The sequence below is a fragment of the Pantherophis guttatus genome, chromosome 2, assembly GCF_059756535.1.
Source record: "Pantherophis guttatus breed Tessera chromosome 2, ASM5975653v1, whole genome shotgun sequence".
Taxonomy (NCBI): domain Eukaryota; kingdom Metazoa; phylum Chordata; class Lepidosauria; order Squamata; family Colubridae; genus Pantherophis; species Pantherophis guttatus.
Genome location: NC_142064.1, coordinates 234,365,875 through 234,391,701, shown reverse-complemented (window position 1 = coordinate 234,391,701; position 25,827 = coordinate 234,365,875). Strand labels below are relative to the sequence as shown.

The 25,827-nt window shown below is 37.5% G+C and overlaps 1 protein-coding gene across 11 annotated transcripts in view; it reads left to right on the top strand.

The window, feature by feature from the left end:
- Window positions 1-14,304: 14,304 nt before the first annotated feature.
- The window catches only part of CNTN6 (contactin 6), a 229,013-nt gene continuing 217,490 nt past the window's right edge, over window positions 14,305-25,827 (top strand). For 3 of the 11 annotated variants that reach the window (XM_034440538.3, XM_060684313.2, XM_034440533.3), the window contains exon 1: window positions 15,416-15,785. The gene's annotated coding sequence lies outside the window, so the exon portion shown is untranslated. Of the gene's footprint in view, window positions 15,376-15,411; window positions 15,786-25,827 lie in introns of those variants that run through there. The other 8 variants (XM_034440534.3, XM_087887917.1, XR_004595209.3 and 5 more) reach the window with 8 other exon arrangements.

Below are 25,827 nucleotides of genomic sequence, written 5' to 3'. Positions count from 1 at the left end.
AACAGTCAGGAAATTTCTCCTTAGTTCTAGGTTGCTTCTCTCCTTGATTAGTTTCCACCCATTGCTTCTTGTCCTGCCTTCAGGTGCTTTGGAGAATAGTTTGAATGCCTCTTCTTTGGCAGCGTCTTAGATACTGGAACACAGCTATCATGTCATTCCTAGTCCTTCTTTTCACTAAACTAAATGTACCCTATTCCTGTAAACTTTCTTCATATGGTTTAGCTTTCAGTCTCCTAATCATTTTTGTTGCTTTCTCTGCACTCTTTCTAATGTCTCAACACTCTTTTTATATCATGGCGATCGAAACTGGATGTAATATTCCAAGTGTGGTCTTACCAAGGCATTATAAAGGCATTATCACACTTCATGTGATCTTGATTCTTTCCGTCTGTTAATGCAGCCTAGAACTGTGTTGGCTTTTTTGGCAGGTGCAACACACTGCTGGTTCCTCCTTCCCTCCTCCCTCCCACCCCCTCTCCCAGGTACCACCTATTCTATAATTATGTGTTTGGTTTTTCCTGCCTAAATATAAAACCTTCTTTTCTTTACATTGAATTTAATTTCCAACATACATTTGAAATTCCCTTACATATTTTTGATAATTTCTCAGGGCCTGAAGGAAGAATAGGAAGGATGTGAAAAGCCTAGTTCAAAGTGGGTTCAGGTGAAGAGGAGGAAAACTGTATGCAACTATCGGCTTTCAGGGCTGCTGTCTGTATTGCTGATAATCATATCTCTGAGTCCTCATACAAGCTGTAGAGCTTCAATTCTCATTACTCCACAGTGGTATCATTGACTTTAATAAGAATGCCCTGGACTTAATGAGTGGTAGACTTAATGTAGATGAAGCATAATAAAGATTGTCATGAAATGTATGTATAGGGATTTCAAGCAAGTTATTCTGATTGTACAAATATCACTTTATTTTGATTCAGAAGTCATTTGACTCGTAGCAGAACATAGCCTGCCATTACTTACCCTGAGAACAATCACAGCATTGGGCAGACTTTCAGATCTCTAACTGTCAAAATATCCTTGGCAGGACATATTGTGAAATATTGCAATATTTCACAATATTCACAACATGTTGAAGTTAATTAAACTAAATTATTTATCATTTTTTTACAGCTTGGGAGTACAGATGTAAAGTATGAAAACTGTTAGTAAAGGGGATCTTAAACCATCTTTAATTTGATACAAAGAGGCAGATGCGAAGAGCCATGAGGATGGTATTGAATTTGGGTGAAGATAGGAGAAGATAGGAGAAGAAAGACAAGATTCAATTGGATTTCCTGTGCCTAACATTAAAAAGTACCAGGGCCTGAAGGAGGACGTGAAAAGCCAAGTCCAAAGTGGATTCAGTGCAGTGGTGGGTTGCCCCCGGTTCAGACCGGTTCACAAGAATCAGTAGTAAAACCGGTGGGAGGCCCCGGCCACCACCCTGGATATCATCATTGGTGATATGCGCATGCGTAGAAGCTTCTGTGCACGGGCAGAAGCAAGGTGCATGAATGAGCGAATCGAGCACGCACGAGCGATCCTGTTGCGAACCGGTAGTAAAGGTAAATAGAACCCACCCCTGATTCAGTGGTGGTAGGAGCAGTTGGGGCTGTGACTCTTCAGCTGGGAGAGTGGCTCCAACAGATCCCAGGAACAACATTAGAGCACTCTGAGCGCAGCACTAGGAATACTTAAGATACTGCAAATAACGTTAAACTCCCAGGCCTCTGGAAGACAGGAGAAACTGTAAACAAGAAGTTAATATTAAAACACAATTTATCGTCAATTTTAAAGCTTTGGCTTTAAAAAAATTACCTAATATCTACTGATTTAAGCTAACAAAATGGTTGAATTTATATAATAGACTTTGCTAAACCATGTTAGGCAGGGGTGAAATCCAGTAGGTTCTGACAGGTTCTGGAGAACCGGTAGCGGAAATTTTGAGCAGTTTGGAGAACTGGCAAATACCCTCTCTGGTTGGAGATTTTGCAATATCCTGCCCCCAGGCGTGGGGAGGGAATGGGGATTTTGCAGTATCCTTCCCCTGGAGTGGGGTGGGAATGAAGATTTTGCAGTATCATTCCTCTGCCATGCCCACCAAGCCACGTCCACCAGGCCACACCCACAGAACTGGTAGCAAAATAAATTGGATTTCACCACTGATGTTAGGACTTAATATGATGTCTTGCTTGATACAACATACTAAGGAAATAACTAGATGTCCCCATTCACTAAGCCACAGGATATTCAGTCTCTTTTTATTCTTTATTTATTCTTTATTCTAAGCATTTTGGGCAAACTCAGCCAGTATGATCCAATAATGATTCCCACTTGCATTCCTAGTTCAGATTAAATGAACAAGAGCAAGACTAAAGAAAGAGGAATGGTGTGCAGAAGGATATAGTGATGTGGAAAGTATGTGTGGCATGCAGTGTCCCTTGCACCCTATACCTCATGTATAAAGTAACAGCTATTTACATGCTTACTCTCCTATTTTGGTTAATCATGAACAAAACCTGTATCAGAGCTTATAAAATCATTGTTTGCGATGCCTTACTCTTTATTGATCTTGTTTTTATATACACGGATGTTTATACAGAAACAAGATCCTTGCTGCAGGGCATACATCTGCTTCCAGCTATAAATGCAACCTGTACACATTGATATGAATGTAATTGGGAACAAATCTTATGGGTAAGGAAGGAGTTCTGAATAGATTGACACTTAATGAAGGAAAAACAGAGCTTTCAGGCTTTGTTTATTGTAAACAATACGGAAGAATCTTAAATCATAGTTAGGGTTAGGGTTAAAGTGACGCTGAGGGTGAGGGTGAAGTTTAGGATTAGAGTGAGGGTAAGGGTGAGGGTGAGGGTGAGGGTGAAAGTTAGGGTTAGAGTTAGAGTTAGAGTGAGGGTGAGGGTTGCATACATGAAACAATTCCCTCCACCTGCCACCAGTGCCACTACCACTATTGCTGCTGGGCCCTGGAGCCAGTAATGTTGGGAACTGCTGCTTTATAGTATATGACAGAGTTGCCCAAACCTTTTGACTTTATGACCAGCGGGGGGAGGAGAGATGGAATGGTTCTGTGCATGCAGCTCCATTTGCTCGAGCAATGGGCATGCACGCCCACGGTCATGCAAATGGAGCAGGCGCGCATACTGTCACTCGCTGCTTGCGCAATTGGGGATACATGCATGAGTGTGCCCACTCACCTACCACTTCCGCAGCCCAGTTCCAAAAGGCTCAAGGCCTGATAGTGGGCCGCATTCCAGAGGTTGAGATCTTTGGTATATGATACACCTGGATTATGAAGTCCCCATCATTTTGTTTCCATCATTTTATTGCAATTGTTTTTTAAAAAACAAATTTGTTTAAAGGTAAAATAAACAATGATATGTAAAATCATCAACCACAGTTGCTCAATATTACTTATTTCCAGGGGTGAAATCCACTCACCTTCGCTACCGGTTCGCAAATGTACACCTCCTCCACACATGCACAGAACCTTCTGTGCATGCGTAGAGGGTCAAAAATGGGACGTGATGACATCCGGGCAGGTGGGCGGAGCCTCTCGCCACTGGCACTACCAGTTTGCCCAAACCGGATACAACTGGTTGAATTTCACCACTGCTTATTTCTCCTTTTCCTTTCTCTGTATTTCTCTGTTTATGGCTCTTTTTGCTTGCTTTACTGCCCCTTTTTAGAGCTATAATTCTGTTTCTGGTTATGTTCACTATTATTTGTATTATATGTAGCTCAAAGGATCTCTATGAAATATGCTGTAACAAGGGATGTGAAAAAGATGAGCTCTGGTGTTTTGTACCAGCTCTCCCATGCTTAGCCAGCTTAAATACATTACTGAATGCCTTCATATCAAGTGCCACATTGATTAGTCATTTTGCTTGAAGAAGACATAAGGTGTTTCATAACTTTACCTATGCAACGCCATTATAAATATTCATCAATGGCTATGAATACTGATAGTTATCTTGCTCACAAGTTTTACTTCTTCTTTTGAAAACCACTTCACAATCTGAAGAGGAAATGGAATGTAGGTTAAAAATACTCTCTCAGAAAACAGGTAAGGTAGTAAATATAGAATGAGACATGAGAAGGCGATTTGATTGTTTTAACATGAGAAAAAGTGATATGTAGTGAATTTTGGGTGGGAAACGCAGATTCTAGAAAGATAACAGGGGGCTTTTCATGGCTCAAAGCCACCTAATATCATTAAATTTACTGCTAAAAAAGAATCTCAAAGGCACACTGCAATCAAATGGGCACTTTATTATTATTATCATCAATCATTTATATAGCATTTAGTATACTCGCTGCTTTAATTTTTTTTCCCTCACAGTCCCATAAAGTAGGTCATTATTAATTATGCATTCTTAATAGTTGAGAAGCTGAAGATGAGAGAAGGATTTAAACCAGACCACCTGGCAAACGTACAATGGAAGTGGAATTTCTATAGAGCCCAATTTGGGACTCTGAAGTTTAAGCAAAAGGAAATGGGCTGTGGATGACAAACAACACAAGCTTGCAACCCAGAAAAGGAGGGGGGGAGAGAAAAGAAATGGCACATATTGTCACCAGATTTCAGTGTAGGAGTGTTATCTAGACTTGATGAGATGTTGAAGGGAATTTGAGAGAAAGCATGCTGACCCACTTTGAAATGGAAAAGACTCAGTTGAAGGTACACTGCATGCTCCAAGCCTCCTCTGAATACAACACCACAGAGAAGCAACCTCTTACTCCCCTGATCTGAAGTTACCCCTTGTTTTTCTCCCTTTGGGCAGATAATAGCAATAGCACTTAGACTTATATACCACTTCATAGTGCTTTTACAGCCCTCTCTAAGCGGTTTACAGAGTCAATATATTGCCCCCGACAATCTGGGTCCTCATTTTATCCACCTTGGAAGAATGGACAGCTGAGTCAACCTTGAGCTGGTGAGATTTGATATGCTGAACTAGCAGTCAGCTGAAGTAACCTGTAGTACTGCACTCTAACCACTGCGCCACCTCGGCTCTAGGTAAACTATCTTTCTACACATCTTGCATCCATAAAACACAGAGCAAGGTGGTTAAGTGAGTTATGCCCAATGTTAAAAACTTTTATGCTACAAGTTGTTAAGCAAACCATATGTTTGTTAAGCAAATCCGGCTTTCCCCATGGACTTTGCTTGTTAGAAGCCAGCTGGGAAAGTCACAAATGGTGATCATGTGAGCCAGGATATGTAACTGTTCTAAAGATATTCCAGTTGCCAAGGGTCATCCAGAGATTTAAATATGTTTTTGTTTGATTAGGAGGTAGCAAAAGGAAGGTAATATTTCAAACCTATTCTTATTTACCTGGTAGTTCCAGATTAACATCTTTTTTTTAATCACTATGGGAATAGAATAGAATAGAATAGAATAGAATAGAATAGAATAGAATAGAATAGAATAGAATAGAATAGAATAGAATAGAATAGAATAGAATAACAGAGTTGGAAGTGACCTTGGAGGTTTTCTAGCCCAACCCCTTGCTCAGGCAGGAAACCCTATACACGTGATGGTGAACCTATGGCAGGCGTGCCACAGGTGGTATGTGTAGCCATATCAGTGGGCATGCCAGCTCAGCTCTGGCGCACATGTGCGCACTGGCCAGCTCATTTTCGGGCCTTCTGGGCCCACCAGAAGTAGGGAAACAGGCTGTTTCCTGCCTCCGGAGGACCTGGGGGGGGTAGGGAAGGCCGGTTTTTCTTTCTCACCTGCCTCCTAGAGAGGCTCTGGAGACTGGGGAAATCAAAAAAGTCACTTCCTGTGCCACCGGGAGTTGGAAATGGGCCATTTCAGGCATCCAGACAGCCTCCGAAGGAGTGGGAAAGGCTGTTTTCGCCCTCCCCAGATGTGATCTGTCCCCGTCCACACACACACACAAACACAGCCAGCAGAGGGTTAAGGAAGCACTTGGCACATACCCAGGTCTTTATCTCCAACTTGGCAGCGATATACACACCGTCTGCCAAGTGCTTTATTTCCACAGAAACAGAAAGATAATATACTCTGCGTACAAGAGTCCAACAGAAAATAATATTCCTCTCAGCAGTTTTGAACGATGCTTTAGTGACTATCCAAGGTTTCTTTTTGTTCGTCACAGGGATCACTGGCCACCACCCTCTATTATATAGTCTCTGGGGTGTGGTCCAGTGACTCAGTTCTAATCCCTAGCACGCCTCCTGAGCTGCTGCAATCGTTTATCACGCCTTCGGAGGCGTGCGTCCAGGAATGATGTCTCTCCTTCACTCTCATCCGAGACACCTGTCTCCCTGCTAATCTCCTCTCCCTCGGCCGGCACCTGAGACAATGCCAGAGGGGAGGGGCCTGGAGAGGGAGGCCTGGCTGACTCCTCTTCCTCATGCTCGGAGCTTTCTTCCTCCGATGGGACAGGCTCAGAGGGCGGGGCCACAACAAGATGCACAGAGAGGATCTGGAGCCAGGTGAGAAAGAAAAACGGGCCTATTGGGCCATCGTGTGCCAGGAGCTGGGGGAGGGGGGTTGCGCATGCATGCGCAGGGTGGGGCGCATAGAATTATGGGTGTGGGCACGCGCACGCATGAACCTCCCCCGCCCCCTTCTCCTGGCACGCGATGACAAAAAGGTTAGCCATCACTGCCCTATACCATTTCAGACAAATGGCTGTCCAATCTCTTCTTAAAAACTTGGTCCTATCCCAGAACATAATTTTAAATGTATTTTTGTTGTTTTGGTTATTGTAATCTAATATCTGCTTACCAGGTTCAGAGTTCACTTTATAGGATTGATTTGCAATTATTATGTTAGGCTTTGTTTTGATTGGTTTATTTTTTTTATCTGTCCTGCCTCTTGGTCAAGGCACATAATGAATAATTATGATGATTTTTGGTACAATAATAGCAATAGCACTTACACTTATATACCACTTCATAGTGCTTTACAGCACTTTCTAAGCAGAGTCAGCATATTGCCCCCAACAATCTGGGTCCTCATTTTACCAATGATGGAAGGCTGAGTCAACCTTGAGCCACTGAAAATTGAACTGGCTAACAGAATTTGCCTGCAATACTGCGTTTTAACCACTGCGCCACCATGGCTCTTACTAGAAATGTATTATATAAATAATAAAAATGTATTCTAGAATAGATCTGCTCTGCCTTCATAATATACAGAACTATGTTAAAGTTTAGGCACCCGAAGTCAATTGCATCTTTCAATTAATCCCTGGGGGAATAGAAGCTGGCATTCTTCTTCATGGCACAAAGTTAAATGTGACACCTTTCTGCAATTTGAATGTATGCCTACTATTTATGTGCAACCAATTTTACAGAATAAAAATAGCAACAGTAAATATGCCAAATGTTTTAGGGTCTGCACAGAAATTTCATCAGTACTTTATAACACCTAATTTGGTACCAATAATGCTTCCCAACATTTCTGGTATTCTTCTAAGAATCATTCAAACTTTTCCTCCCTCTTCTCTTCTAGCCCAGAAACATGCTTAGACCTCCTGCATGCCCTGAGCACTTGAGATCTCCCAACAGATTTTCAGAAAGATTTCTTTCTGGGGACTATGAAAGCTATTCCAAAACCTTTATCATTTTGTTTCTGTAAATACTTCACAGTTGATTTGGAAAAACAAATATGTCGTACCTTTTTAATATATTTTTTGTTGCAGTATTCAACCTCTTTTCATTTTCAATCTCTTCATTGATTGTGGAACATTAGCCCCAGGATATGTTAATATTTAGTTGAATCTCTTCTTTCTTCCACCTGTACACTATTTCCTGGGCCACTGGAGGCTACACAGCCCCAAAGCATAATAGAACCACTCCTGTGCTTAATGACTGCCAATATGTTATTTTCTTCAAATGCATCATCAAATGGGTCTTGTGTGATTTTGTAGCTAAACATTTCAATGTTTGTTCCATCACTCTAAAGCACTTAGTTCCAAAACATTTTAAGCTTCTCAAGGATTTCATCTCTATACTTCAGGCAACAAAGGATTGTGAAGATGCTGAGGAAAGTGTTTTCTTTTGACAAGTCTTCCATACCGACTACTGTTGTATAACAATGATGTGAAAACTACTCCAGTCTTTGCTACATTTTTTTCAACAGATATTTATAGTGATCTGCAGGTACTGCTTTTCAAAATTGATTAATTTTTAGGTAGGTTTAGCAAATGTTTTTTTCTTGGTCTTCCAAAGCTTAACAATACAGATAACTTCCTATCCTTAATGATGTTTCTCACACTTGAAATATGTAGTTGGAAACATTTACAGGTTTGTTTGTTTGTATTTAAAATAGATTTTTAATGAAGAGTGACGTATCTTTATTTTCAAATTCTCAGCTGCTTAAGGGAGCACATAGCTTCTGAAATTAGATGAACAATCAAAACCTGAGAGATTAAAAGAGTCAGAGTATCTGTTGACCCATTCAACTGTCTTCCCTTGACTAATTGTAGGGTTGCTTAATCAAATGCCTTCAGTGACTTTAACAATAATTTTATAGTTTTTAAAAATTACTACATCCAATGGAAGAATATCCAAATATTTGTACCTGTCAAATTCACTGTCTTATTTTTAAACTGTTCAGAATTGTACATACATGTACAAGTATTGTACATACTTACAAACAATGTTGTACCATATAAAGTTTCTGGAAGTTTCTGTTCTCTTTTTTTTTTATTGAAAAGTGTTTACAAACATTTTAACCAAGTTTTAAGCCCCACCTCCCCATTACCCCTCCCTCCCCTCCCCCTTCTCCCCCCCCGACTTCCCAGAGCGAAATACAGGGTATTTCATTTAGCAATCTTAATCTAATATATGCTAACTATCTATAAACTCTTTTCATTCCTTTTTCACTTTAACTCTCTATTTACTTAGCTAAGTAATAACATATCTTCTTAAATCCAAATATTCATTCATATACTATTTGAAACTTTTTAGTCCCATATTTGTTTTGAATATAATCAATCCATCTTCTCCAATCCACAATTTATCTTTCTTGTGATTGGTCTTTCAAATATGCTGAGATTTTCGCCATTTCTGCTAAGTTCGATACTTTTAATGTCCATTCTTCTATAGTAGGCAAATCTTCTTTCTTCCAATATTGCGCCATAGCAGTCTTGCTCCCCTTATTAAATTTAACATCAAGTTATTTTCAATAACAGTACAGGAAGTTTCTGTTCTCTTAAAGATGTACTAAAATTTAACTATTTGAACAGAAGTGTCTGAAATTTCTCATGGAACGATTGAAAGTTTCCTGATATTGTGTTTGAAATCCAATGGGCAATGTGTTTTATTGTTTGCCCTTCTTTTTCCCTCATTGCTTATTGTAGAAGTAGGTGTTGGAAGAAATATCCATCTCTTCAGTTCCAAGTGGGAGAAAGACACTGGAAACATGGAGGCTGATTGGAAAGATGGTTTAATGATGAACAGAACCACATGGGTTCTGGTGCAGCTGACCACATGGAGTTGAGAGTAGGGGGGTATTTATACCTTCTCTTGAGCTTCCTGTTCCTGTGCAAGAACATGTATTCTATTGGCTGTTGTCAGACTCCTATGGTGCCATGTAAAAATCCTAGGAGTTTGTCTGAGCTAGGTTTGGTTGAAGTTTGCTGGGGGTGGTGCAACTGAAATAATGCAATGAAGAGGGTTGTATTCTGAAAGGGTGTTGGGCAATTCCTATTGTGGCTGAGGGCTAATCCTACCTTTGTTGGATCTTGAGTGAGGGTATTTGCTTATGAATAGAGCTGGCTATCTCTTTATCTTTTAAGTGCTGACATCTGCTGAGGGCTATTAAGAAAGTTGGGGGCTGCTTTTTGTCTCCAAGAGCAGGTTTCCCAATTTCTCATCCAGGGAAATATAACATTCTGCCTTTTTTAATATTTCTCAAAATATTTCATTTTTTCTAGCATAGGGGTAGGTGCTAACTTTCTACACTGGCATATAATTAATATTATTAAAAATTAAGATTTACAATGAAAATATATTAAATTGTTTAGTGAGCTCAAGGATTCAAAATAGAGCCTTTCTTTTGGCACAAGTGTTTTCTAAAGGGCTATTTTCCACTTTTACTTTATATACATACAAATGAGAACTGGAAAACAGCCAAAAAACTTGCATTTTTAAACAAGGGATCAAAGAGGATAGCATAAAATTATAGGCCAGTTAATTTAACATCTGTTCTGGGTAAATTGATGGAAAACATTATTAAACAAAAAATAACACTGATAAAAAGTAGAGAAGGAAAAACCTTGCTGAAGAAAAACCAACATTGCTTCAGCAAAGGTCTTGTCTCACTAATTTCTAGACTTTTTCACATCAACAGGTTTGTCGATAGATGTGAACTCTCAACCCATGATCCAATTTTGAGACAAAATAAATAAATAAAATGAAACAGGATTTCAAGAGAATGCAGAACAAAAAAGTTTTCTATTTCTATTATTCAACAGACAACACACTGAATTGATCTGACATAAGTGATTTCAATAACATCACTATGAAGCAGAATCAATTAGTAATTTGGTCTTTTCAATGCATTTGTATTTCCACTTCTATTAGTGAGAGTTTTAGATAACATTGGCATTCTGAAGTCGTATCTTGCATTTCTTCCATATGTAGGTCTAGTCTGATCTCAGGAGATATGGATCTGAAATCTCACTTATCAAACAGCATTAAAATCATAGCACACCAAGGTTTTCTTAATGTCAAGTCTATGATTTATTGTGTTATAGAGAAGATAGACAGGAGATAATTTGATTGGTGGCATAGTAGAATGGAAATTCTCTCTCCATAACAAGTGCTTGTGGCTTCAGATCAGGAAACAATCACAGGTGGTTAAATGCTAAGAAATGATAAAGAAAAAGAAATTATAGTTCAGCTTGTGCAGATAGCTGCTTAAGCCTAGTGATCACATTTTAATAAGTGGAAGATCTAAAGTTGGGTCGTAGAGCCCTGGAGGAGGTTAAAACCTGGCAAGGCTAAGTGTCATAATATTTACTTTGTGAAGTGAATAGTTACAGCAATTAACATGTATTTGACAATTGTGGGCTAAGATCTACCCATCCCAATATTAAAGAAATGAAGGAGATTATTAAACTTATAAATAACAGGAGATATGCCGTAGATGGTAGTATTCCCAACTGCAATTTCCCTTATATTCACTTCCTCATTTTTTTTGCCCATATAGTAAGATTTATCTACAAAAATCTTCTAGTGAGTTGAAAAAGAGAATCATAGAACATAAATCCAAAATCAAATGCCAACATGTGGGAACACCGTTAGTCAGTCATGTCACATAGCAAATCATTCTGGGGGAAAAAGGCAGCAAGAATGTTAGAAGTAATTAAGCCACAACATTTTTGCTCAAATGGAGATAAATATATCCAGTAATAATAGATAATTATATTTTAGTGTATAACATATGTGTGTGTGTGTCTCTGTGTGTGTATTCTTATTTTCTTTTTCACTTATTGCTTATACACATACAGAGAGAGAAACATGCACAGACATGCACAACACCATGTCACTTGGGGATCTCCTTTTGCCCAACCTGTTGGGAACAGGCTACAAGTTTGCTTCCTAAGAGCCTTGGTGGTGCAGTGGTTAGAGCGCAGTACTGCAGGCTACTTCTGCTGCCTGCTGGCTGCCTGCAATTTGGCAGTTTGAATCTCACCAGGCTCAAGGTTGATTCAGCCTTCCATCCTTCCGAGGTTGGTAAAATGAGGATCCATATTGTTGGGGCAATATGCTGACATACTGTAAATTGCTTAGAGAGGGCTGTAAAGCACTATGAAGCACTATATAAGTATAAGTGCTTATATACAGGAGCCCACCACCAAAGAAGTCAACAGGAGGGAGCTAGAGAACACAGTAGTTTACTAGGAAAATGAGATAGAGGATGGTTAACCCAAAGATATAGGTTTTATGTAACATTGCCCCATTCTGTTTAGAATAAGAAAATTATAGAATTGTAGAGAGTCCATTCTGTGTAGTTCCTGGTATATGAAAAAAAATCCAGATTAAAACATCCATATGCTGTTTGTCCAGTATCATCTTAATGTTTCCAATGAAGAGGAATTGCATTGATTGTTGTCTCCTCTGCTATATCGTCTTACTGTTCAGATTCCTGCAGTAATATTCAACTACAATTTGCTTTTCTATAATCAAATCCATTATTCTATGCCCAACTCTCTGGATTGACAGCTTTCTTTAGTTTGGCATCCTTTTGGTATTTCAAGAGCGTGCTCATTCCCCCTTGATCTTCTCTTCGGAAGATTCGGAAGAGATTCCCAAATCTTTCAATTTCTATGAGACTTAGTTGTTAGTCTTATGATCTTCCTCATTGTCCCCCTCTAAACCTGTTTTATTTCCTTGAATCTGTCCTAAAGTGTGCTATCGAGAATTGGTCAAAAACTTCAGATGCAGAACAATTACTTTCTACCCAATAAAAGTTAAAAATAGCATGCCTGTTTTGGCAGCCAAAAGCTTCATTTGGCTTTTTTCTAGCCAGATCACAGTGCTGACTCACATTCAGTTCATAATCAAAACTATTTCAAGATCTTTTTCACAAGTAGTGTCACAAAGCCAGGTAATCCCATTCTATTTCTATGCATTTGATACTGGGTTTCCAGATAAAGAATTGTACATTTCATAAATATTATCAGCGCATTTGTCTAAAATATCAGGATCATTTTCAATTTTATGTCTCTCTTCTAGGGTATTATTGTGTTTCATGTTGTGTTATCTGCAAATTTAATAAGTATTCCTTCCACTTCATTTTATCTAAGTCATTAATGCAAAATGCTGAAGTGTTCAGAACTCTGAAGTAAAGCTTGGGCTCAAAGCATCTTCTAAGTTTGATTAAGAACTATTGGAGCACTTTTTGAGGGCAGCTTTTATAACAGCTATATGTCTACTAATCAGATATGCCATTCAGCCCAAATGTAACTGGTGATAACATAGATGTAAAATATTTTATCAAAGATTTTACTGAAGACAAAGTGTATCTACATTTCCACAATTTAAAGTTCCTTGATTCCATTTTACCATAACCCTGCACTCATATATACTTGGCATAGGACTAATGTCAAAAGCTGGGGCATGCATTCTTTTCAAATCATGGCAACTACCAGTAGTTCTATACTGAGTTAGGGAATCCCTATGATGCATTTCAAGACATCAATATGTAGGGTATCAAAATGTAGCTCCAGGATATAAGGTGACCTTTGAGACAGTGAAGAGAAGGACCAGGGAAGACATGATAGCAGTCTTCCAATATTTGAGGGGCTGTCAAGCAAGGATATGTTTCAGATCCTGTTAAATGTATGGCTATTAGTTAGTTAAAAATAAATTGGCAGTTAAAAATAATTTGACTTCTGGGAATCAGGAAGAGAGCTTTCTCTGGCATTGCCCCTACCCTCTGGAATACCTTACCCCAGAGGTGAGGTGAGTTCTCTGGTCTTCAGAAAGAGTATTAAGACCCAGCTTTGCAAGTTGGCATAGAAACTTAAAAGTAATATAAACCCTGGGGATGGTTGCCAAGTTTGAGACACACTGCTATATATCATTAAATTGATAGAGTTTTAAAACATTGCAGTGAAAGAATCCTGGACCCAATAAATTCACATTGTGTTTGACATATTTTCATTCATGTATGACCATACTGTGGTATAGTCAACATAAACGGGAGTATGATTTTTTGTAATATATGATTGTAGTAAAAATATAGTGGTGCAGTGGTTAGACTGCAGTATTGCAAGCTAGCTCTGCTCAAAGCCTAGAATTCAATCCTGACAGGCTCAAGGTTGACTCAGCGTTCAATTCTTCTGAGGCCAGTAAAATGAGGAGTCCTATCTTCCTTTCATTAAAAGTGTTTCTGCTTACTGGAGAAAGTTGCCAAAGCACCAAAGGACATATAAGTAATTGCAGCTTTAAGTGAGAGCAGCTGAAATACAAGTGGCAGTAAAAACTGTTGTGGAATAGTCAGATAGGTTGGATTATTTTTCGGAGCCGCTTTCACTGGCTAATTAGACTGAGTCATGGTGGCACAGTGGTTAGAATGCAGTATTGCAGGCTAACTCTGCCCACAGCCTGGCATTCGATCCTGACAGGCTCAAGGTTCACTCAGCCTTCCGTCCTTCCGAGGTCAGTAAAATGAGGATCCAGATTATTGGGGGCAATATGCTGACATTGTAAATCGCCCAGAGAGTGCTACAGTATAAAACATTATTAAGCACTATATAAGTCTAAGGGCTGTTGCTATCAAACCTCAGAGTTAGACATGGTATGATTTGTACTGGGTATTATTTTCTGTATTTAAATATATAACTATGGTCAGAAATAAGTTGCTGTTATATATAGGCATATACAGGTAGTCCTCAATTTATGACCACAATTGATCCCAAAATTTATGTTGCTAAGTAAGAAATTTTCTTAACTGAGTTTTGCCCCAATTTATGACTTTTCTTGCCAAGTTTCTTAAGTGAATCACTGCAGTTGTTAAATTAGTAACATGGTTGTTAAGTGAATCTGGCTTCCCCATTGACTTTGCTTGTCAGAAAATCACCATTAGTATCGCTCTATTAATCCTTATTGTAAAACTTCATACCGAAGAAGGCAAAATATTAGTTATGCACTGTCAAGAAGTTACAGGTCTTGTAGGCTTTAGGAGTAAATAAATCAAGAATTTTCTGACAATTTTTTTTTCCAACAATGCATGAAGATTAAAGCAGAGGCAGTAAATTTTGGCAGGTACCCATAGGTGTTCTGATGGAAGCTGACATAAATGCTCAAAGACATTTTCAACCAGAGCTCTATATAAGTCTTGGGAAATGAATAAATGAACGAATGAATGAGTGAAGTTTATCAGAGTAGGCCTGTAACATGGGTTACAATTTTACACTTGACAAAGTTTTATTAGTTTGGCACTTCTCCAAGCTTAAAATGTGCCAGCAGGTATCAAATGGCAGGATTTCTCTGTTTTGTTTTGTTTTAAGCCTATGGGATGTATGTGGGACGTCATTCCTGATAATGTATAGAAAATAGATGGCATTTTGGTGGGCTAATTTTTTTTCGGATCAGACTTGCCAATTCCACAATGTGGAAAACTTAACTCATAGGCTGACTTTAATATTTAACGAGACTGCAGGGTGTTCTTGACAAACCTAACCATATAGAGCAAACCATGTCATTTGTAGGAAGAAAACCCTTATCATTCCTGATATTAATTTAGTTACGCTGATTAGTGACCTGGATTTCAAGAAGACGAGTAACCTTGAATACCTGGTAGGAGCTGACAGCTGTATAAGAAGGAAAATAGAACGAGCGTTTGATCTATCGTGCTCAAGGTACAGCAGGGAGCTTTATGCATTCTTTTTCTTACATTGCTGGCATGTCTGTGCGTGCGTGTCTCTTCTTTTTCCCTGCATAAAGAAATACAATGCAAAAGGCACAGGATGTCTGGATATCTCTATGCAGGCTTTAACTGCTGGTCTCTGGGGTCGGCGGCTTCTTTTGGGTCTGGGTATTCGAAGCGTGCCGGGGACGTGGTGGAAAAGCCATACATTTCACGGCTAATCCCACTGAAGAGACTCAATGCTCAGCAGATAAAAGGCTTCTATTCCCAGCTGGGGAAAGAGTTCCATTATCTCCCAGCTGCCTGCCTAGATTTGGTTTTTGCCTAGCTGAGCTGGGTAGCTTTCAGAGTGCGAGTAACATTTTGTCAGAAAACTGGGACGGTTCTGAGACATTAAGATATGTAAGTACAAGATTGGGCTGCCTCTTGCAAGATGAATAATGCTGGAGGGAGGACTGCTTTCTCTCTCTCTTTCTCTCTCTCTCTCTTTCTCTCTCCCTTTCTTTCTTTCTCTTTCTTTCTTTCTTTCTTTCTCTTTCTTTCTTTCTTTCTTTCTTCCCCCCTCTCTCCCTGTCTCTCTCTCTCTCCCCCTCCCTTTGCAGTGATTTGCATTAGCACGAGAGATTTAAATAAATAAATAAACCCACTGGCTTCCCTGCTATGAGGCTTCAACTGTAGTATTGCTGAGGCTGTCTTTTACATTCTATGCATGCATGTATCTTGTGTGTTTGCATTTAATCTCTGTTCATGTAAGAAAATCTTGCAAGAAACAATGTTTTAAAGCAGGCACAGGCACAAGTGTATTTCTTAATACCTTGCAACAGTCTTTATTATGTGCATATAGTTGTGTGTATGTTGGTATATGTGTATATTCATTCAGCTAATGGGCAACACAGAACTTGAGAGTGCCTTTATTTGTTGCATGCAATAAAAAAGATTAAGAAGATGGAATCCTTTCTTCAAAGGTTCCAACATCAGCAAAGAAACAACATTGTTTTCAGTTGACTCCAATGAATTGTGTGAAGGAAGTTTCCTCTGGGTTAATGTGTGTAGATGTCTATGTGTTTTCTTTCTTTCTCTTTTAATTCAGAAGAAAATAATGTAGACATAGTTTTAGATTTCGTGTTAGATTTTTCCTAGGAATACATCTATTTGCCTTAAGTGTCCTTTCCTTTGCATTGTGTACCACTTGTAATTACTAAGGGTTGTGATTAAAAGTTTGGAAAACTTGTAATTATAGAAAGCAGCACTGAATAGTTGAGCCATGAATTAGGAATGTGTGCACCTATATATCTTGATATGTTCCGTACTTCATGTTCAAATAGCATAAAATGTATCAGAGGGAAATATTTGGGGATTTTATTTGAATACAGTAGTCCCGCACCTTAATGTTTTGAATAACAGAATAACAGAATTGGAAGCAGTGGTGAAATCCATTTTTTTTTACTACTGGTTCTGTGGGCATGGCTTGGTGGGTGTGGCAGGGGAAGGATAATGCAAAATCTCCATTCCCACCCCACACCAGGGGAAGGATACTGCAAAATCCCCATTCCTCCCCACTCCTGGGGGAAGGATATTGCAAAATTTCCATCCCCACCCCATTTTGGGGCCAGCCAGAGGTGGTGTTTGCCAAACTACTCAAAATTTCCACTACTAGTTCTCCGAACTGCTCAAAATTTCTGCTACCAGTTCTCCAGAACCTGTCAGAACCTGCTGGATTTCACCCCTGATTGGAAGGGACCTTGAAGGTCTTCTAACCCAACCCTCTACCTCACTCATTGCAATTTGTGTGTGTGTGTGTGTGTGTGTGTGTGTGTGTGTGGTATCTATCTTTTAAGTATTTTTAATGTATCATTCAGATGGCATGAGGAGTGGAACACTATTCAGAGCGGGGACGAGACTTCAAAAAGTCCTTAGTTTGCTGAAGCAGATTTTTATATGTAATATCTTTCTATAAAGGAGTACAGTTGGGAAAAAATAAATTATCTGTTCATTGATTCCTGATTCATTCATTAAAGGATCAGGAGACAGTGGAACTATCAACTTGCTATGTTTGCAAAAGTTCTTCACTTCTGCGTACCATCATAAAACATGATAAAAGGGAGAAAATAAAACAGTCTAGTAAAAAAAAAAGAGTTATAACTGTCCATTGGTAGTACTCATTTTACAACCATAATTGGAACTGAGCCTTGGTGGCGCAGCAGACTAAAGCACTGTTAAGTAACACCAGCTGTTTGCAATTATTGCAAGTTCAAATCTCACCAGGCTCAAGGTTGACTCAGCCTTCCATCCTTTCGAGGTAGGTAAAATGAGGACCTGGATAGTGGGTGCAATAAGCTGACTTTGTATAAAAAAGAACACTGCTTATGGGGGGCCGAAAGCCCTACTAAGCAGGTATATACAAAAGTATGAAGGCTATTGTTTAACGTATTGTAAGCCACCCTGAGTCTCTGGAAAAGGGCGGCATATAAATTGAACCAATAAAATAAACTGGTATTCCCATTGGTGTTATTAAGTGAGTCACACCCAATTTTATAACTTTTTTTGTCATGGTTATTAAGCAAATCATTGTGGTTGTTAAGTGAGACACGTGGTTGTTAAACAAATCCAGATTCTCTTGTTGACTTTGCTTATGAAAAGCTGGCTAGGAAAGTCACAAACGGCTGTGACATGACCCCAGGATGCTGTTGGAAATGCATGCTGGTTGTCAAGTCCCCGAATTTTGATCATGGGGCTGTGGGGATGCTGTGACGCTCATAAGTGCAAGAACCAATTGTAAGTCATTTTTTCGGTGTCATTTTAAGTTCGAACTGTTATTAAAGGAATAGTTGTAAGTCAAGCACTATCTGCACTGGAATGCGGTGCTGGAAATCAGGACTGTACATGGATATCCTTACACACAAAAAACAATTGTCTTTCCTTTGGAATCCAATTTAAGAACTCAGTTGCACAATTAGAGAATGTTTCTAAATGGATAGAATAGCGTATGACCAGGTCTTTAAAAATGTAGATTTGATTCTAATATACTTTGATTGAAACGCTTAAATCCTTGTACTTTCCAAACTCAATTAGAAAGCCAAATTATTGAATGAAAGTGGATGCTATCAAACTCCCAACCATAGCAAAATTGCATAATAACAAATGCTGTTTTAAGGCTCAAGCACCTAGCGTTACCTCAAACCACAAGATCAATGACATATGAATATAATGCATAAATAGATAAATAAAACCAAAGAAGCAAGAGTCGCAAAGACACTTAACGTTTAATGCTAGGGGCTTGGTTACAGAATCTTGAAACTTGATTTTAGAAATTATATTCAGTCCTTATTTATTGGTGGATACATTATGCACAGATGTTCTGTGAATTGTTTGAATTTCTTTCCTAAAGAATATCTAGTCGGTGGATTGACATGTCGCATGCAAGAAAGGGTCTATAATTACCAGAATTCCTGCAAGTTATGCTAGTTGTGGGTATTTTTATTTTTATTTATTTATATTTTATTTTTATTTATTTATTTATTTGTCAAGCATATATAAAATCACAGGTAAAAGTATAAACATAATTTGAATACATGAAGAGAGTAAGAGTAAAAAGGAATATTAGGACAGGGACGATAGGCACGCTGGTGCACTTATGCACGCCCTTACAGATCTCTTAGGAATGGAGTGAGGTCAACAGTAGACAGTCTAAGGTTAAAATTTGGGGGGCTTGGGGAAGAAACCACAGTCAGGTACTGCATTCCAGGCATTGACCACTCTGTTACTGAAGTCATATTTTCTGCAATCGAGTTTGGAGTGGTTTATCTTGAGTTTGTATCTATTGTCTGCTCGTGTATTGTTGTGGTTGAAGCTGAAGTAGTCATTGACAGGTAGGACATTGTGGCAGATAATTTTAGGTCAGACCTAAACTTAGGTCAGACCGAAGTTGACATAGTTCTCAGGTTAGAAAATCTGACCAAGAATGTCCTTGTTTGGAGAAGAGAAATCAAGTGAAGGCTTTGTCATGAAGGAATGGACATGGAATCTATTACTTACCTAAAAAAATGCTGATTATGAGATTTTATTCAACAGTTATTCTCATAATCTCTTTAAAACATCTTGCCACCAGAGGTGAAGTCTGCTTTTGGCCTTCCAGAAGACATTAATCCTTTTTTTTTCTGTTGATTGGCTTGGAGTCCAGATAGGGACACTTGGAGTCCAGATAGGGTGGCTGGTTGATTGAACCCTTCTTGCATTGGGTTTTCCAATTTTATACTTAATCTTGTTAATATTTAAATATTTTAACCTTTATGATGTTAATTGTAAGCTGTCCAGAGTTATTTTGTATATTTTGTAGAGTGAAATAGGTGGCATATGAATATTAAATAGCCTGCTGCAATTTAATTGTCGACCTTCGAATTTTAGAATATTTGGATTATTTTTAGCTCATTAGAAGAGAATTCTTGTTTGTGTGTGTGTGTGATTGAAATGGTTTAATTATAGTTAAATTTTGATTCCAATATAATACCAGTATCTGAAGGTAATACGTTTCAGCTCTTTTCAATCACACATGGATATATTAAATGCTCTTAGTAATGTTAATAATCCCTAATCCCTGGTTATAATCTATTATTTATTGATAGGATTGTATTTCCTTTAACTCCTGATACAAAATGATTGCACACTGTGAAGGAAGCCCAATATTAATAGCATATTTTGTTTTTCTTTTCTTAGACATATTTGAATATACATCATCAGCTTTTGACTTAGTTGGTTCATATTTCCTCTTTTAATATTTTAGTTGCTATGAGTTAGAAAGTAATATGAAATTCAAGCTTTTGCTGATAACGATAAATCTAGTACCCTACATATACATATGCCTTTATGGGAGGAGTTATAAGTATTTACGCTTCACAGTAGGAAGGCTCATTTTACACATAATCTTAGAATAATTAATAACTAAACTTGTGCAGGTCATTTTTAAAATAAAATAAATTTAAAATAAATTTCATGATTAGTGATTACATATCTATAAAAGTAAATTGTCTGAACATTTGTTGAGTTAAATTATTTTCTATTTTCTAGCTGGTTAGGCTTAGAGTGAAATGTAGATCATCTCATATAAAACATATTTCCTGCTGCCACCTTATAGTAACTTGAAAAATTGTGGTTTTTATGACTAAGCATATTCAATTTAATGAACTAAGAAAATGGAGAGAGATAGGCAGCCATATAAATTGACTAAATAAGTACCTCTTAGTCAAGATGTTTCTCTACAAACTAAACTTACAAAATGGTTTTGTAAGAGATTCTCTCTTCCAGAATCTCCTGAATATTTATTTATTTACTTAGAAAAGTAGGATAAAAATTAAAGAAATAAAGAAACAAATAGATAAAAACTTATCTCACTATAAATATTATCCATATATCTGATGTAGTAGAAGCCTAAAGATATTTGTGCAATGCAGTTAACTAGGTTGATATAATAAACTGGACTAAGATTTGGACAGCAAGAATGAAGCAAGTCTAACCAAGAATTATTAAAGATCCTTGTGTGATTTTGGGCTAATCACTATAATTGAATCCAACTTACCTCACAAAGTTGTTATTAGGATAATAGAAGTGGGAAGACTACATATGTCACCCTGAGTTTCTGATGGGAAAGCTTAATATTAATTTAACAAATAAGAGGTGCACAAATGGATTCTTAGCCCTCCATTCTGATTTTATTTATTTATTTGTATCCCACTTTTATTATTTTATAGATAACTTAAGGCAGCAAACATATCCAACACACTTTTCTTCTTCTATTTTCCTTAAAACAACCTTATCAGGTGGATAGTAGACAGTGACTAGCCCAAAGTCACCCAGTTGTCATTCATGACTAAGACAGAATTTGAACGGATGTCTCCCACTTTCTAGCCTGATGCCTTCACTACTAGACCAAACTTGCCCTCTGGATTGCAGCCATCTGGTCATTTTTAAGAAAAACTCAGGAACAAAGGAGAATTAGTGATAGGTAATTCAGTAGAAAAATTAATGGAAGAGAATCAAGTAAAGTCAACTCCAACTTGTAAAGTTCATGTCCTGACAAACTTATCTTGCCTGATTTTCTCCAGACTTGCTATGATACAGATCCTGGGATTGAATGCATGGACTCGTATTCTTGTATTCCTTTTTACTTCATTTTTTTTAATGTGATTTACTTGGTTTTGTTGTGTCTTTGGTTGGATGTTCTGGGGATTGCTATTTTATTAGTTTTTTAATCATACCATTGGCATTTTAATATTTTTCTATATTATTTATCATATAAAGAGCTGGGGGGGGTGGTTTCTTGAGCTGTATTGGAATATATGTGAAATATCAATAAATATTTGTTTACATTAAAAAAAATGGAGAAACGTTTCCAGCCCATTGAAAGCTTTGATCCTACTCCACATCTACCCATTTTTAATTAGAAGGCAGCCATATGTAACAACTTCCTTCATTAAAGCCAGAGAAGTTGGCAAGAAGATGAAAGTTAGTTTGTGTTGCACATATTCCTCTTTCACACTGTCTGTTGGTTGGATTCCCAGTGGCATTGATGTAATGCATTAAAAGAGATAATTTAGTGATAAAAGAGAACTCACGCTAGTAACATGGAACAAGTACCGCTGCTGGGATAGCTACCTCAGAAGGATGGAGCCAACAAGAGAACAAGGGAAACAGCTTGGAAAACATGGAACACTCAGAAAGAATTACACCATATATGAATGGGATTCAAATGAAATAGTCAGAGGAAACTATTGTATTTTTTTTTAATTTGATTTGTATGCCGCCCTTTTCCGGAGACTCAGGGCGGCTTACAGTGTGTTAAGCAATAGCCTTCATATTTTATACAAAGTCAGCTTATTGCCCCCACAAACTGGGTCCTCAATTTACCTACCTTAGAAAGGATGGAAGACTGAGTCAACCTTGAGCCTGGCAAGATTCGAACTTACTTTAATTGCAGACAGCTGGTGTTAAATTACAGTGCTTTAGTCTGCAGAGCTATCCAGGCTCCTATTTCTTTTGCCCAATGCAGATTTGGTCCTGTTACCCTTGTCATCGCTCAATTTAAAAACAAATTTTGTTTTACTTCAAGAGACAAATTCTGGAGAAAACCTGAGTGTAACACAACAGAATGGCAATTTTAATTTCCTATCTACCAGCTTTATATGAATACATCTTTCAGGTAAGATTATCCAGCCAGTTATCCAGCCAATGCTATACTAAGCTAACAAATAAAGGGTTTACACAGAGATATGTAGCTGAGAGTGCTGAGAAAACACTGCTGCAATCTTGAGATTCTGTTTGATTTTTAGCAGATGATGTTAGGAAGTTTCATCAGAGTTCATCAGAGGTACAGAATATATATGAACTACAAATATACTCTACAACTGATTTCTGCAGATGATAATAGTTAGAAAAAATCCAGATCAGTTTGCCTATTAACAGAATAACTGAGTTGGAAGGGACCTTTGATGTCTTCTAGTCCACCTCCCTGCTCAGAAAACCCCCAGCTCAGGAAACCTGCTGTCCCACTGTTCAAGAAATTCTATACCATTTCAGACAAATGGTTGTCTAATCTCTTCTTAAAAACTTCCAGTGTTGGAGCATTCACAAATTCTGCAGGCAAGTTGTTTCATTACTAGCAATGTGTCTCAAAGTGCTATGTGTGGAAGTGGGCAGGATAAAACTAAGGCAATAGCAACGGACACAATTTACAGAGTATTTCTCCAACCTCACTTGTCCTAACCACAGGATATTATTATTATTTTTTACTTGAATAACCTTTCACAAGTTTTCTGTTGGGAAGATTTCATCCAGCCAAATAAGTGGAGTGATTACAGCCATGCAACATGGATAGTAATAGTGGCTGAAATATTCATAGAATTATAAATGTAAGGATTTTTTAGAAAGTTAGAGATCATCTAGTCCAGTCCCTGCTCATTGTGGGAATCCTCTACTCTAGCATTTCCAACATATAGCCGTTCAGCCTCTGTTTAAATACATCCAGGAAGAGAAGCATTCACTCTTTTAGAACAGTTTATACCTTTGTCAAAGAGCTCTTACCTTTACATTTGCAATGTCCAAATTCTATTTCTTTTTAATTTAATTACAGTTTATTCTTGTCTGGTCTTCTGTAACAGGTATGGAAAATTCTGTCCCATGTGCTACATGATAGCTTTTTATAAGATGGCTATCATGTCATTCTACAATCTTTTTCTTTCTTTTTAGAAGCTAAAAATGCCCAGAATTTCCAACTGGTTCTCATACGCCTATCCTTCCCTTAATTTTTTTAAAACTTTTAAAATTTTTAAATTTTAAATTTGTCTTATGAATTTGGGGTGTTTTAAAATTTTGTTTTCCGGGCCAATTATTTAATTGTATTTTAATGGTTTTTTAAACATTTGTATTATATGTATTTTATTTGGCTGTTCACCGCCCTGAGTCTTTCGGGAGTAGGGCGGTATACAAATTCAATAAATCATCATCATCATCATCATCATCATCATCATCATCATCATCATCATCTTGTTAATTGTCCTCTGCTGCTTGCTAGCTAGCTTTCTTTCTTTCTCTTTCTTTTCTTTCTTTCTTTTCTTTTTCTTTCTTTCTTTCTTTCTTTCTTTCTTTCTTTCATTCATTCATTCATTCATTTATTTATTTTAGATGCCATTATCTAACTGTCAAATCTGTCAATGTCCTTCATAAATGCCATAATCATCAATGCCATAATTTGTCTATGTTCTTCATAAATTCCATAATCACATCATCAGGATTCCCTGCCAATAATGTATTGTCCTACTCCTACCTCATGCTAGGACTGAAGAATTATATATGCAGATTGTTCTGTTAGATATTATCCAGAATGGACACTAGTCAAGTGTTATGCTAAGAACTGTTGTAGTCATCAAAGGATGGTAACCATAATCTAAATTAGATTGCTTATAGATTAAATAAAAATCAATGTTCACTATATTTCTGACTAATAATCATCATAATGAATGAATGAATGAATGAGTCAAATACCAGAAAGGACAAATGTGAATAGCCACAGTTGTCTATTAGATAGAAAAATTGCAGTTTCATAAAGAGTTTTAGAATGAATTTGTACTTGAAAATCAAACTCTTCCAAAAGCAAAATAGCAATGTGCTCTCATATAAAATTGTTTGAAGAAGATGCTCAATGCAAGAACAAAATAACAATGCACTTATTACTTCTTTTCAAAAATGATTATTTTTCTTTTCTGGAGAGTGTTCAAGGTTGCTTACAAACTAGATAGAACAATGCAGGGATACTTGTGTGACAATATATTTTTGGAGTATTGGACGAAATAAATGTTTAGTAAGCTAGTCATTGAATTCTTAGTATGTCTATTGTTTCTGGAGATAAGCCAGTGTGAGGGCTGAATTCTGGGCAGTAATAGAAATGAACTAGGAACTGAGAAACAAGAAGCTTCAACATAAGATCAGAGTTGAGGGATGAAGTCAGGTCTCAAGAGAATAAATCAAGTTCAAAGAACAAAGCAGGAATTAGGCCTTGAAAAGCAAAGCACAAGTCAGGCATGGAGAGAAACCAAGCAATATTGATTATTCTCTAGGAAGAATAGGAAGAGAATAATCATGCTGACGAAAATGTGTGGCTCAGAAAAGTTCCAGCTGAACCTGCTTTCCGGTATTTGGTTCATTCATTCATTTATTATGATAATTGCTAATCAGAAATGTTTGTAGATGGCTCCAGGTCAAGGACTAAGTCCGACTGGAATTCATTTACATTTAAACATGTTTATTCTCTGAAAATATATTCTATGCTTTTCCCCTTCCATCACATTAAGAGAAACTACTTGATGATAACTTTTTAATGCCATACCCCCAAATTTTCATAGGGCACATGAAGGCCTAGTAGAACCTCAGCCTTTGCACCTCTGTTTCAATCTATGTATTTTTGTGTAATATTTTGGTAAAATATGTATTTTATGTGCTGGAAACAGTATGTAAAACAACTAGATATGGAGGCAGTTTTTTCCTTCATGCCATCACTCTACTGAACATCTAAATTATACAGTACTATCTAATGTCTATGCTTATTTACCTATGTTGTATGGCTGTAGCATTATTATTATTATCCTTCTCATGTTCTTTATTACCCCTTCTTATTTGTATGATGATGATGATGATTCCCTTGTTGCTTTGCATGTACTCTGAGAATTTCTGTACCAGAGACAAATTCCTTGTGTGTCTAAAAACATTTAGCCAAATAAAAGTAGTCTAGTCTAGTCTAGTCTAGTCTTTTAAAATGTAACCGTTGACTGTTATTTTATACAATATTTCAAGAAATGTGAATTAAGTCAATTCGTGTCACAGTGCCAATCAAAATAATTCTGCCAATCTTGGTTCAAGTCAGCTGAGTTATTGTATTGGCCACCATCTCCCCCAATCT